At 43.4% G+C, this 11,823-nt stretch overlaps 1 protein-coding gene across 1 annotated transcript in view; it reads right to left on the reverse strand.

The window, feature by feature from the left end:
- The window catches only part of LOC110090911 (uncharacterized), an 11,549-nt gene extending 11,378 nt beyond the window's left edge, over window positions 1-171 (reverse strand). Inside the window, exon 1 of the mRNA XM_072979814.2 lies at window positions 103-171. The gene's annotated coding sequence lies outside the window, so the exon portion shown is untranslated. The remainder of the gene's footprint in view (window positions 1-102) is intronic.
- Window positions 172-11,823: the final 11,652 nt, after the last annotated feature.

The raw sequence follows: 11,823 nt of genomic DNA on the forward strand, positions 1-11,823 counted from the left end.
AGGCTTTGTCTGAAAACTCTGTCCAAAACATGAGGATGCTGAAGGTGGAAAGACCATTTGATCTAAAATTCTAGAAGGACAAACTCTCATAGTTGTTATTACCTGTAAGTAGTGTTTTAGTGTGGGAGGTGAGAGATAGTGCAGTCAGTTGCTTTAGCTTTTGCCATGACTTTCTTAGTTGCTGTTCTTCAAGTTACCAACACGAATGGCTAATGGATCGAGCACAATGGGGCCACACCCCAAAATCAATGGTGCAGCCCTGTGCTCCAGTCATTTTTGCCACCAATGGATGTACCAGTTTCCTCTGCTTTGCTCCAGTCACAATCCACCCTTGGCTTCCAGAGATGAAGGGGTGTTACAACTGCCCTAAAAAAAGTGAGGCCTGTGAATTTCATTAAGGTCACCTCCTTCTTTGCTGATACTTTGGGCATGAAGTGGCTAGCTTTGATTCAATTTTCCACCCATGCCTCTGAGGCAGTGTTCCTCTGAGGTACAGTGGTGCCTCGCTTAACAGGCATCCCATTTGACGACGAATCCACATAGCGTTGAAGATTTTGCGATCACAAAAGTGATCGCATTGCGATGATTTAAATGGGGAAAAAATCGCTTTGCGATGATCGGTAAGCTGTTTCGCTTACCGATTTTCACATAACGATGATTTCCCAACAGCTGATCGGCGGTTCCAAAATGGCCACCGGGTGGAAGATGTAAGACAGCGGTCCCCAACCTTGGGCCTCCAGATGTTCTTGGACTTCAACTGCCAGAAATCCTGGCCAGAAGAGATGATGGTGTAGGCTTCTGGGAATTGTAGTCCAAGAACATCTGGAGGCCCAAGGTTAGGGACCACTGATGTAAGACATTTTCTCCTGACCTGAACTGTTCTCACTCTCTTCCTCCCCCACATCTCTCTCTTTCTACTGCTAAACTTCTCTCCTGCTGGCAGCCATTGACAAGTCACAGAAAGAGAAAACTTGTCCATGGACTCACTGAAGTTCTTCACCCCATCTGATATAATATATGTCTGTCCTAAAACACCCAGCCTATCTGTAATCCATGGAGGCCGATAGTGTCGAACTGACTCCTTCCTTTGGTCTCTCTCTTAGACTGCTTTATCCCAGCTCTATAGAGATCAACATCACTTCTCATCCACCCTTCATTCCTCTGCCAAAAAAGTAAGGGCCATGCTGGAAAAGCCCAGATTCAGGAAGCAGAAAGGTATTTGGGCTCCAGCCCAGTGTTGAGTGAAGGATGTGGATTTAGATGAGCTTTTGAGGGTCAACAGCTTTACTTCTGCAAAGAAGGGAACTCTGCAAGGATTAAGAATGCAGGGTGTGTCCGTTCTGTGCCTTGACCATTTTGTTTGTGTTGAAACCCCAAATGTTTGCAAATGGAGCTGTGGGTCAGGCGAACAGGATTCTGCCGGGCCCCAGGCTTTGGTGCAATATTCTGTTTCTGGTGGTTGCCCTATGCTTCATATTCAGAAGCAATTGCCTATGTGACAGCACAGGAGAAAGAAGATACAATGGCCAAAATCTTATTGCTTAGCATAGTAAATCACAGTACAGTAGTCCCACTGAATCCACATGGATTTAGTGGTTCAATTCCTCCATCAGTTCCATTGTTTCAAATGGGCTTACTCTAATGGCAGCTTGCAGGTAGAGTAGGCTCATGGGAATCAATGGAACTAATGGAGTTGACTCACCTAATCCCCAATGAGCCTACTCTAGTAAAACCCACTAGGCTAAGGAATAGGATTTGAGCCTCTATGTAGAATTCATGAGCACAAACTCTTGGTTACTGAGCCTTCAGGAATGAAGGGATGAAGGGACTTCACAATGATGGACTGGGACGCAGGATGTCTCTTGAACCTTACTGTTCATCAGTGGACCAAGGAAATGGAACCTCCTCCCACAACGGGGAGTGAGGTCCCTGCTCTGATCATGACCCATCCGTGCTGGCAATAATCACCAGTTCTATGCACCATAGAAGTGAGTTGCATTCTGCAGCAGCAACGTTGCTACACTTTTGCGTGGCAACAAAATAGAGCTATGCTTTGTATACTTGCTGGGAAAACTTGCAAAATGGCCATGCATTCACTGATTGACTGATTTAATTTATTATTTGCCTTGCTCCCAAAAGGGAGATTCTGGACAGCCAGCATAAAAAAGCAAACATTAGAAATATTGCTTTAAATTTTAAAAGGCACAATCTTTGTGTTATAATTTGATTGAATCAACAGTATTGTAGGTTTTTGGTTTTGTTTTTAAAGTACAGCCCACATCCGTTAAAAGTCTTCAGCAGTGATTCAGTTGCCAAATGGTTACCTGAATAATATTGATTAGTGATACACAAGAAGTGGTAAACCAGTGGTTCATGATGGTTCGTGGCTCATGGCTACCAACAAACCATCAACAATTATAAACCACCATCAATCAAATGGACTGGTTTGCCATTTGTTTTTCAGGTTTGTGCCGGGGGAGACCACCTGCCCACTCACCCCCTTCTCCCTGTCATCCCCTACCAGATCCTGCCACCACCACCACGATGTTCAGAGACAGCGGGCCAGTGGCACCAGCCAGCTTTAGGAACAGAAGCTGGCCTGCTGTTTCTGACGATGGCAGCAGCAGTGGCAAGCCCAGGTAGAGGCGACAGGGGCAGTGGAAAGAGGGTGGGCAGGCATCTGTTTTGCCAAAGAAAAACGAAGCATTGAGGGGACTTTTGTGTTCAACACTTTTTTTTTTGCTTTGCCAAAACAGGATCTCTGAACTTGAGTTGCAAATTGAATCACAAACCAGCCTGATTTGTTGGTTTTTCTGGTTTATGGTTTGGTTTGTGACCATCTCTAACGATGATGATAAGATGATTGTGATAAATGGCTACCGGGTAGGTGGGGCTCGTCAGCCTTGGAAGGCGGCCCATCTGGGAGAAGGAAAACTCCGATTTCAAGTCTCCACTGCCTTGTGGCTATGTCCACTGATGGAAAAGGCTTCAGGAGTTAACCTCGAGGCAAAATCCGGAGCCGGAGTCCCGGAGGCAGTTCGTGTTGTTCTGGCAACTCCTGCAACGTCGCTGAAACCAGTTGTATTGGCTCTTGCCTTTCCATTGGACTATTTCAGCGACATGGAGAGGGGGGATTTGCTGGCTGGGTAACAGCCTATCCTCCATATTATTCTAGCCAGGCTCCATGCTCTGGAGAGGACACTCATACAGAGCACACTATCATAGTCTTTCGAGACCGAAGGGTGCCTAAGAAGATAAATGGCTTGACCACCACTAAGTCAACAAGGGAGGGACAGCCCAGCTTTCTTCGGAGGAAATTCAGTTACTGAAAAGCCCCACTCCTGTCTCTGGACTAAAAATGCCTCTGAAGGTGATGGGATCAAGAAAAGTATTCCCCAACCAAGGATCTCCAAACCCAGGCAGGTTCATATGGGAGAACAAAATGTTCTAGATAGGCTTGAGCCACCTTGAGCCATAGGGTTTAAACATTCTGTTTATAGCTCTTTCCCTTGAGCTTAGCCCTGGTCACAGATGTAATACCATCCCCCAAGACTCTTCCTAAATTGGGTATTGGCTTATTAGCTGAAAATGTCTACATACCCCTGTAAAGGTAAAGGTAAAGGTTCCCCTTGACAATTTTTGTCCAGTCGTGTCTGACTCTAGGGGGCGGTGCTCATCCCCGTTTCCGAGCCATAGAGCCAGCGTTTGTCCGCAGACAATCCTCCGTGGTCACATGGCCAGTGCGATTTAGACACGGAATGCTGTTACCTTCCCACCGAGGTGGTCCCTATTTATCTACTCGCATTTACATGCTTTCGAACCGCTAGGTTGGCGGGAGCTGGGACAAGCGACGGGCGCTCCCTCCGTCGTGTGGATTCGATCTTTCGACTGCTTGGTCTTTTGACCCTGCAGCACAGGCTTCTGCGGTTTAGCCTGCAGCGCCACCACGTCCCTTACATACCCCTGTATTAAGTGTATTTATCTGTTCATCAGAAGATGGCACCTGCTTTTAATTATAAAATATTTAGTCAAGCCATGACTACAGGTTCTTTATTTGTATCAGAGCATGGCACAATTTAAAATTGTAGGCATACCGTGTTTCCCCCAAAATAAGACAGGGTCTTATATTAATTTTTGCTCCAAAAAAGCAGTATGGCTTATTTTCAGGGAATGTTTTTTTTTCATGTACAATAATCTATGTTTATTCAAATTCAGTTATGTCATCTTATTCTGGTTCCTGCACAGTGGTGGCGGGAGGGGTTTCACTTAACTAGGGCTTATTTTGGGTGTAGGGCTTATATTACGAGCATTCTGAAAAATCATACTAGGGCTTAATTTCAGGTTAGGTCTTATTTTCAGGGAAACAGGGTATATAGACATATATAAAATTATAAACATATGTGGAATACAGGTAAAATTAAAAACAAATTAAAATGTTAAGATAATTAGACTTTTTTTGCCCAGAACCAGGCTTCTTCAAAGGCATTATCTCTGCCATTTGCTAGATCTTCTTTTGTAGGTGTGGAGCATAAATTGCATGCATGTAAGTGCTGCATTGATTGAGTTTCTTTACAGTCACAGAAAATTTGTCCCTTATCCAAGTAGCTTCATTTTACTTCATTGTTCTTTGATCTCCCCACTTCATTTCAAAATCTGTTAAGTGACTTCAAGCCAGTCTTGTCCTGGTGGGAGGCACTCTTCAGAATTCATCCATTTTGCAAGGTGTGTTGTTTTTGTTCTCTATAGGTGTAACCTAGTCTCTCCTGCTTTAATATTTAGAGCTTGAGATGTGTGCAGATACTGTTCCCTTGATTTTTAGACATTATCTAGTGGATTGGTGTCCATGCATTGGATGCGTTACCTTATTTCACTAATTATTTGCTACCACTTCTCGGCATAGTTCTGGAGAGGCAACCCCAATGAATGTCGATGTATATGAGGGAACAGGAAACCCTAACTTTAAAGCAACTGGTAATTTAAGATGAAAAGGAAAAAGAATATCTCACATTCCATTTATTAAAGCATATTAATATTTAAGCTACATTAAATGGACAGTGGATCGGTTAAAAATATAACTCCATTTTGAGAGATAATAGGATAAGAGGCCATTCATCATGAACAAATGTTGAAAAGTGTCTAGGAAAAGTAAGAATCATTTTTCCTACTTACAAACGTGGAATAAATGCATTATTCAGATCTTCCCTCTAAATTCCCTGTTGTATCATCAATTGAAAGCAATATTATGATAGTAGCCATATTATACATCAAAATATGTACATGAATGGTTTGAATGTTTGAAAGATGTTTGGAATTTGGGGGATAACTGGGAAGACACTGAGATGTAAAAAACAAATAATTGTAAGCAAAACATGTAACACGATGTTTGACAAGCACAAACCAATGTAGATAGATTGAAAAACTAATAAAATGTTTTTAAAAAACAATTGACAAGCAAATTTAAAGAGAACTAGAGGAAACTGATGACTATGGAGGACATCCAGAGGACCCAGCTCATGTGGCCTTGGGCAAAATGTACAACCTTAGGATCCCTCCCCCCCCCCGATAGAAAGGAGTAGTAAGCTGCTTCTGACAAAGGTTGCCATAAGTTAGAATTAACTTGATAACACACATTATTGTGATGTGCTTAGAGCTTTTCTTTTAAATAAAGAAATAGTCAAAATGTATTATTTAAATAAGAACATTCAGGCATTGGTGTGGTGGCTGATTGTGGGGATTTTGGGTGTTGTGGTCTCACAAAGTAAGATTGGCAAGGTTGCTCCTGCATATGCCCTCCTCATACTTATGTAAAAAAAAAACCCACACACACAAGGGGGGGGACAAAAAAGGGGGGAAAGCGGAAAAAACAGTAGGATTAGAAACCAGCATTTGTCAATATACTGTACGTACTATAACTCTGGCCAAAGCTGACCAGATGTCCAGAACAACCAATAGGGTATTCTTAGCTAATCTGGGAATTAAAGGTCAATAAACCTGAACATGGAGTTCCGAGGGGGTAGGATTTGCTGCATGAATCCCAGTTCCACATGGAATAGAATCCTTCAGACTCAATGTTTGACCTCTGTGCACTTTGCATTGTAAGAATTCATCTCTGTTACGCCCATCTCCTGCTTTTGCCCCAGGCTGGCTCAACAGAGAGCAGAGGGTTCATCTTGTCCAAATCCGGGTATGTTTGCGGACCCTCAAACTTCCTTCAGCTCAGGTCACGCCATGCACTTGCCTTCTGATTCTGTTTACCCATCTCATTGGCATGTGACAATTCTGTAAATCTGCCTGCAGCAGATCCTTGAGCTGTAGCCCTGGCTTGTGTGTCCTTTAGCAAAGGAGATGAGGCCTGAGTGGCACAGGGGCAGCCTTGCAGCCCATGGAGAACTCATTAGGCATCCTTCAGTCCCGAGAGACGATGGTTAACATGCTCTGTATGGAGGACATGGAACAGCGTCTAGTGTGGCTGAGAAGGCCAATTCGAGAGTGACCATCCCTTCCACACTGAAAACAAATCCAATCTGTCCCCTGGCCAGCTCCCTGATTTTGCTGCTTTCGTGACTACCTCTTTGCCTCGGCCTGCTGGACAAGGGTCTCTTCAAATTGGGAGAGGCCATGATGCACCGCCTGCCTCCAGGCTGAACGCTCAGATGCCAGGGTTTCCCATCTGTTGAGGTCCATTCCTAAGGCCTTCAGATCCCGCTTGCAGATGTCCTTGTATCGCAGAACTATTAATTAACTATTAAGAGTAGACCTTTGGTCTAGATGGGCGGGGTAGAAGTCTAATAAAATAAATAATCTGTACCTGCACAGACTCAGCTGCAAGGTGAGGAGTTGAGAGTTCAATAATTAGAGATGGCATTGCCAACTTTAAAGAATATTTTCTAAAGACAATGCCTGCCTTTCCTTTTTTGTTGTCAAGTCACTTCCAGCTTATTTATTACTTATGCTATTTTTATACTGCCTGGATTAGTGACAGCAACAATTCTGGGTGGTTTATATTAGAGATATAAACATAGAAAACAGTAAAAAAATCCACCAACCCATCTGTGTTATCCCATATTAAACTTACCAACCCATCTGTGTTATCCCATATCTAAAATGCAGATAGCAGAAAAACTCTGCAAAGCAAATAATATGCATTGAGTGATAGCAGTTTGCCCGGGCTATCTAGGGAGCTTCACGTCTAAACCAACATTTGACCCATTGCACCCCAGTGGGTGTCCCGCTGTGCCTCTGAGTTTCCAGAGTTTTTCTGGAAATAAAATGTCAACACCTGAGACCATCAGGAAGACAACCTGGAATTTTCTGGCAAGGTGTATGGATGTAATTTTCCTACTGTTGTCATGATGTCAATTGTAGTCAACTGTCATGGCTTTCATCACTCATGTCCCAGCTGCTTCCTATTGGTTCCCCCCAACTTTCTTCATCTCCAGCTGCCATCACCCTCCGCCACTGGCCATATTGACTGGGTTGATGGGAGTTTTAGTCTAAAACATGCTGGAGGGGCACCGATTGGGAAAAACCTTGTGTATCAAAACCAAAGACTATAGGAAATACATCCAAGTAGATTAGAATGAGATATTATTCTTCAGCCAAACACTTCACTGGTTCATTCACATCAGTGTGTGAAATTCCAGCCCGTCCACCACCTCCATAGCTTCTTGGGGCTTATTGCGGCTTTAGGACTACTGGTGCAAGGATGCTAAAAGTCACAACTGACAAGGTGCCCCTACTGAGGTCTACAGACTGGAGCTGAGCTTTCTACAACCAGATCGTTCTATAAATATAAAATATCCAGAGATGTTGACAGTTTGGCTCAGATTGCAGAAATGAAGAAGAACATGTCTCAGATTTCCTACAGCTTGAACACCCTGTGTAACTGAGGTGTTAGGAGACAAGTAGAAATGCTTAGGCAGATCTACTGTAACTCCACATGCGAAGCTTCCTCCCTCCACCACGTCTATAAGCTGGCTCGGATGTTCAGATCATCAGGAGAGGCCTTTCTCTTGGTCCCGCCACCATGACAGATTCACTGAATGGGTAGACGGGAGAGGGCCTTCTCTGTTGCTGCCCCCAGATTGTGGAATTCCTTCACACAAATGAACCTTATCTTTGCTGCCTTTCTGAAAACAGGCGGAGATGTGTCTCTTCAGACAGGCTTTCAGTTAGTGATTGGCTGGCTGACTGGAATTTTTAAATGGATTGTTGTGTGTTACGTCTCTGAATATGGTTTTGTAGATATTGATTGCGATCTTTTAGTGTGATATTTGATTCTTTTAAAATATTTGTATGTATACTTTTAATGATGTAAGCTGCCTTGGATCCTTTTTAAGGAGAAAGTCATGGTGAAAAATAGATAGATAGATAGATAGATAGATAGATAGATAGATAGATAGATAGATAGATAGATAGATAGATAGATAGATAGATAGATAGATAGATAGATAGATAGATAGATAGATAGATAGATAGATAGATAGATAGATAGATAGATAGATAGATCGACTGATCGACTGATCGACTGATCGATTGATCGATTGATCGATTGATTCAGATCTGCCTTTGAACTGGATCAATTTCAGGAAGAAGATTGATTTGCATGTGTTTTCTACCCCCAGATAGCTAAGGGAGCATCAGAATTCACACGTTTTGTCACATTCGTGACAGGAACAGCTTGAGGTGTGTGTTTTTTTCATCAAATAGATTCATTCATTTTTTAAATCAAGGTTCTGTGTACTTAATTCACAGGAGTCTGAGTTTCAATACATTACATGCTAGCAATGAATTAGGGTTGCAACTTCCTCCCCCTCCCCTCTGCGACTTGTTTCTCATTTTTAACAGCTGCAAAGCAGACAAGAATGGCACTGCTTTTTCCAAACTGGGTATACTTGAGTTTGGAAATGTTACTTTTTGAACTGTTGTTGTTTAGTCGTTTAGTCGTGTCCGACTCCTCGTGACCCCATGGACCAGAGCATGCCAGGCCTTCCTGTCTTCCACTGCCTCCCGGAGCTGGGCCAAATTCATGTTGCTAGCTTCGATGACACTGTCCAACCATCTCATCCTCTGTCGTCCCCTTCTCCTCTTGCCGTCACACTTTCCTAACATCAGGGTATTTTCCAGGGAGTCTCTTCTTCTCATGAGATGGTCAAAGTATTGGAGCCTCAGCTTCAGGATCTGTCTTTCCAGTGAGCACTCAGGGTTGATTTCCTTCAGAATGCATAAGTTTGTTCTCCTTGCAGTCCAGGGGACTCTCAAGAGTCTCCTCCAGCACCACAATTCAAAAGCATCAATTCTTCGGCTGTCAGCTTTCTTTATGGTCCAGCTCTCGCTTCCATACATTGCTACTGGAAAAACCATAGCTTTGACTATGCGGACCTCTGTTGGCAGGGCGATGTCTATGCTTTTTAAGATGCTGTCTAAGTTTACCATAACTTTCCTCTGAAGATGCAGGCATCTTTTAATTTTGTGGCTGCTGTGACAATTTGCAGTGATCATGGAGCCCAAGAAAGTAAAATCTGTCAGTGCCGCCAGATCTTCTCCTTCTGTTTGCCAGGAGGTGATGGGACCAGTGGCCATGAACTTAGTATTTTTTTTTTTTTTTTGATGTTGAGCTTCAGACCATTTTTGTGCTCTCTTCTTTCACCCTCATTAAGAGGTTAGGGTTAATTCCTCCTCACTTTCTGCCATCAGAGTGGTATCATCTGCATATCTGAGGTTGTTGATATTTCTTCCGGCAATCTTAATTCCGGTTTGGGATTCCTGCAGTCCATCCTTTTGTATGATGTATTCTGCATATAAGTTAAATAAATAGGGAGACAATATACAGCCTTGTCATACTCCTTTCCCAATTTTGAACCAATCAGTGACTCAGTGATTTTTCCTACTTTTTGGACTACAAGACCAATCACTCAGCCAGGTAAAGTTTTCTTAAACATTTTTTCCTACTATAGAGTTAATTGGATCTCTGATGCAGCCTTAAATACTTCCTACATAATACTGCCCTCTTCTGTATGGACCATATAAATGCTGCTCAGCTGCATTATATACAATGTGGAGGAATAAAATTTCCCCAATAAAGAGATAGTAATGATTAATTTAATAACAACCAGATGCTGTCAGTTCTGACTTCTGGTGACCCTTTTCAGGGTTGTTTTTTTTTAGGTAGAGAGTAATTCAGAAGTGATTTCGTTCGTTCGTTCGTTTAGTCGTTTAGTCGTGTCCGACTCTTTGTGACCCCATGGACCAGAGCACGCCAGGCCCTCCTGTCTTCCACTGCCTCCTGGAGTTGGGTCAGATTCATGTTGGTTGCTTCGGTGACACTGTCCAGCCATCTCGTCCTCTGTCATCCCCTTCTCTTGCCTTCACACTTTCCCAACATCAGGGTATTTTCCAGGGAGTCTTCTCTTCTCATGAGATGGCCAAAGAATTGGAGCCTCAGCTTCAGGATCTGTCCTTCCAGTGAGCACTCAGGGTTGAGTTCCTTTAGAATTGATAGGTTTGTTCTCCTTGCAGTCCAGGGGACTCTCAAGAGCCTCCTCCAGCACCACAATTCAAAAGCATCAATTCTTCGGCGGTCTGCTTTCTTTATGGTTTACTTTTCCCTTATTTTGGGGGCATCCTAGGACTGTGCAGCTTGCCCAAGGCCACACAGGCTGGCTCTTCTTTCAGGAGGCACAGTGGGGAGTTGAACTCTCAGCCTCTTGCTCTGCAGCCAGATACATAGATAAATTGTTGGATAAATCAGGAGCTTAGGTATCTGGCTATGGAGCAGGAGATTGGCAGTTAGGGAGTTTACTAAACTTTACTGACATAATGGAGACTCCTAGGATTGACTGTTAGGTGGGCTTTGAGGTGACACAATTAGGACATTGGGCTCTGTCTTTCCTCCCCTCTGTCTATTTCCCTCTCCTTATTCAGTTTTTCTCGTGGTTGTATAAATACCAACGACCGCCCAGTGCCTTACTGCCATAGGATGCCTGGGCTTCACAAGTGAGAAAGCATCCATCTTATGATGGGCGTCTCATTCATTGGTTCACCACTGGGACTTAGGCCATTTCATTTAGGTTGTTACACCTTCTGAATAGCATCTTGGCCTTGATTTTTAAAGTCTGCCATACTCCCAGACTGATAGACCAGTGTTGGGATCTGCAAGATGAGGGGAAGTAGGGATCTTGCAGATGAAGCCTCAGTGCAGGAATTTGTAGATGAAGCCTCCCCCTTGACCAGCAAGGGGGAAAAGAAAAGAGATGGGACACTCGAGTGTGGTTTGCAGGGCGGGATCCGGATGGACTAAACAGCGTGCTCTGTAGCATGCTGTTCAGTGAGAACTCTCTCAGTCCGTCGCCTCGCCCCTGTTTATTATCGGGATCTTCCTTTGAACAAGTTAATCCAAAACTATTCTAAACAGAGGCGGTTAATATCTTGACTACACAAGTATGGTAAACAGAGGGGCCGGTAAACAGAGGCATGTAAATCCTAAATACACAATCAGGGTAAACATTCCTGAATACAGAGCAGGGTAAACATAGACAGATAACACCTTTAAATACACATGAAGTTAATACAATTTACCCAGAGACAGGAAATTATCTTAGATACCAAAGCTGGTTAATGATCATCCTTACTGGAAACTGACCTGGGCCCAAAAACAATGTCTGCTATATACATTGTAAAAGCATACAATTTCCCCACAGACCAGCATAGTTCCTCCAGGTCACAGCCATTGGTGCCTGCCCCTCCCACTGCCCCCTGGGATCAAAATATTTATGTTTCTTTTTTAAATGGAAATCTGGCAAGGAAGAAATAATGTCATAGCCC

This window comes from Pogona vitticeps, chromosome 9 (genome assembly GCF_051106095.1).
Source record: "Pogona vitticeps strain Pit_001003342236 chromosome 9, PviZW2.1, whole genome shotgun sequence".
Classification (NCBI taxonomy): domain Eukaryota; kingdom Metazoa; phylum Chordata; class Lepidosauria; order Squamata; family Agamidae; genus Pogona; species Pogona vitticeps.